Below are 3,556 nucleotides of genomic sequence, written 5' to 3' on the forward strand. Positions count from 1 at the left end.
CTGTGTCTCCTTTCTCCCTCTCCCCCCTCCTCTCCCCCTCTCCCCCCCTCTCTCTCTCTCCTTCTCAGTTTTGTTTATAATGTTGAGCTGTTTGACAGATATCACATTCCCCTTTGATGCTTTTCTAATCTAATGGCCCGGTTACAGGTAACGATAAATTGAATCAGATTCGTCGTATGCGAGAACTGTCCGTTTTATCGAGCTGTGTAGTCTGTTTAGACGTTCCAATCTATCGTCCAGTTTTCTTTCGATCAGTACTGGGAGATTCCTCATCCTTGACTTGACTGCAGATGTGCAACTCACAGGGTGACCTTGATACACAACTTCACCATTGACGATCAACTAATAAATAATAAAAATTGCTAAAATATACATAATAACGCATCAAATCAGGTTCCCCGCGGGCAACTTTGCTTATAATTTTGAGATGCTGATTCCGAATATAAAATCAGTTTTTACCTCTAAGTTTAATCCTGCGCGGCGGCAAATTTTAAAGGGATTCCTCGTCACAGCGCGTTTCCTCCAAATCTGACCGTGATCGCACGAAAAATATCAAGCAGCGCTTGATTGCTCGACCGAGTCTCCAACTCCAAGCCATCGTCCAATCGTCCAAACTTTTTACAATTTTGTGGTTACAATTTGTCTCATGATCGATACATCGTCCCGTTTTTGTACATTTTATCGTTGCGTGTAACCCGAGCTTTAGCGCTTACATAATACATTTCAATGTGTACATTATATGTAATGTTTCCTTGTGAAAAGTTGGAATATTTTTATAGTATGTATCTGACTCTGTATATAGGCTGTATTATGTTATAAGCTGTTAATTAAAGATGCAGGCTCATCAGGGCTTCCATATTTTGAAAGAGAAAATATTTTTTTTTCAACTGAATCTGGGCATTCTTCATTGTTTTTCTTCACTTTAGCATTTAAATTTAAAACCTTTAAAAAATGTATTTATTTTTGCCTGTTGTTTATTATACATATTTCATAAACTGTTCATTTCACAAAATGAATAAACCTACAAGTCCTCTGGTAAAAAAACAACTAAGAAAGGTGGTTAGAATTTTCCCAGACAAGCTGAAGAGCATTGGGTGATTTATAATAATATTAATGTAAGTGGTAACTGTAGTCTTAGTCGGCACAAAATCTCGACACAGTCTCATGTGGCAGAAGATATTCGGAGACGTCTCCAGCGAGCACCCAGGAAATATTCGGGGACGTACTCCCGCACACAGATGCACTGGTTTGGGGGGGGGGGGGGTGATGTCAAACTGCACATCGTTTGCTGCAGATCACGCGTATAGCCACTAAAACTGTCACAAATCAATTCTTTTCAAGAAAATTTCAAACCTTACTGAAAAATATCAAATTATGAATTAAAAGAGTAACCCTCCAGATTGTTTAAAATTTGGTCTAGAGGCACAACGCATTTCTAATTGGTCTATCTCCGTCGGAGACGTCTCCGGATAGATATTGCTACACATTGCAGTTCTCTCACATGTGAACGCTCCGTGCTACCAATATATAATATGAGCAATGGGGAAATATATCTTACAGTTCTCTCACTGTTGAACGCGCTATACATGTACTATCAATATAATATTATTAAAGGGATTGGACAGTTAGTATATCTTACATACTGTTCTCACAGGTGAACGCCCTATGCTTTCTATATTTGTGAGGGATGAGACAGTATACCAAACGGTCCTTTCACTAAGGTACAATGTATCACTCACCATGCTACCAATATGAATGAGGAATGGGACAGTATACCTAACGGTCCATTCACTATGCTACGTATCATGCTATCAATATTTGGTCACTTTTAAGGACTAGCGGGCTAACCCAGATATTTTCCTACCCATAGGAGAAGTTGGGCTTCATTGGTGTGCATACAATGTATTTGTTTGGTTATAGAGAAAACGTTCCTAGTCTTTTATAGAAACTGAACAAGGCTCCAAAATTTTATCTTCGATTGTCTCAAAACAGCATTGTTCGGGAGAGGCCTCTTGTGCTTAAACAACGACCATCTGTGAGGGGTGGGACAGTAAACATCCATATACCTTACAGTTCTCTCACTAGTGTACGCACCATGCTACCAATATTTGTGAGGGATAAGACAGTAGCCTGTATCTCACAGACCTTTCACTATGGCAAGCACAATGCTACCAATATTTGTGAGGGATAAGACAGCAGCCTGTATCTTACAGACCTTTCACTATGGTAAGCACAATGCTACCAATATTTGTGAGGAATCGTGGTGAAATGAAGCCCTTGTCAGAAAAATGAAATTGAATTGTTACAACGGTCTCCGTTAGCATGCACTGTATTTCATTTTATATTTTCACTCCGTCTCTACTAGTACTAGCTGTATTTTTTTTCTTATTTGTTCCAACCGTCTTCACGCGCTGTATTTTATTTTATGTATTCCAACCATCTCCATTTTCTGTATTTTATTTTATGTATTCCAACCATCTCCATTGTCTGTATTTTTTTTCCAACCGTCTCCACTAGCTGTATTTTATTTTCTGTTTTCTAACTGTCTCTACTAGCTGTATATTTTTTCTGTTACAACCGTCTCAACTAGCTTTATTTTATTTTCTACTTTCCAAATGTCTTCAGGCTCTTTTTTTATTTTCTATTTTCAACCGTCTCCTCTTGTTTATTTTCATTTTATATTTTCCAACCGTCTTTATACGCTGCATTTTATTTTTTTTATTTTCAAACCGCCTTCACTAGTTTTATTTTTTTTTTTTTTACTTTCCAACTGTCTCCATTTGCTGTATTTTCTTTTCTCTTTTTCAACCGTCTCACCTAGCTGTATTATATTTTTTTTTTTTTAACCGTCTTCACTTACCGTATTTTTTATTCATATCTGTCTCCCAAACGTCTCCACCAGCTGTATTTTATTTTCTACTTTACAACCGTCTTCACGCTCACTGATTCTAAAAGATTTTCCAACCGTCTGCACTAGCTGTATTTTATTTTCTCTTTTCTAAGCGTCTTCACGCATGTATTTTATTTTATTTAAAAAAAATTTTCAACCGTCTCCATTAGCTGAATTTGAAAAGCATAAAATAAAATACAGCTAGTAAAGACGGTTGGAAAATAGAAAATAAAGCACAGAGAGTGGAGGCGGTTGTAAAATATAAAATATAATACTACTAGTAGAGATGGTTGAAAAATATAAAATAAAATACAGTAGGTGGAAACGGTTGAAAAATCTAAAATGAAATACAGCTAGTGGAGACGGTTGAAAAATATAAAATAAAATACAGCTAGTGGAGACGGTTGAAAAATATAAAATAAAATACAGCTAGTGGAGACGGTTGAAAAATCTAAAATAAAATACAGCTAGTGGAGAAATTTGGTAGTGGCGTCGGTGGCCTATTAGGCTCACAGAATTCTACACTCTGTGATTAGGCTACATGTAGTTAAGCAGGCGGACTCGTAATCGTGAGATTGCGGGTTCGGGGGTTCGAGCGTGAGCTGGATCCGACGTTGTGTCCCTGGGAAAGGCACTTTGCACGAATTTCTCACTTGGCTCGGTCCT

Source organism: Aplysia californica, unplaced genomic scaffold, assembly GCF_000002075.1.
Source record: "Aplysia californica isolate F4 #8 unplaced genomic scaffold, AplCal3.0 scaffold00067, whole genome shotgun sequence".
NCBI lineage: Eukaryota > Metazoa > Mollusca > Gastropoda > Aplysiida > Aplysiidae > Aplysia > Aplysia californica.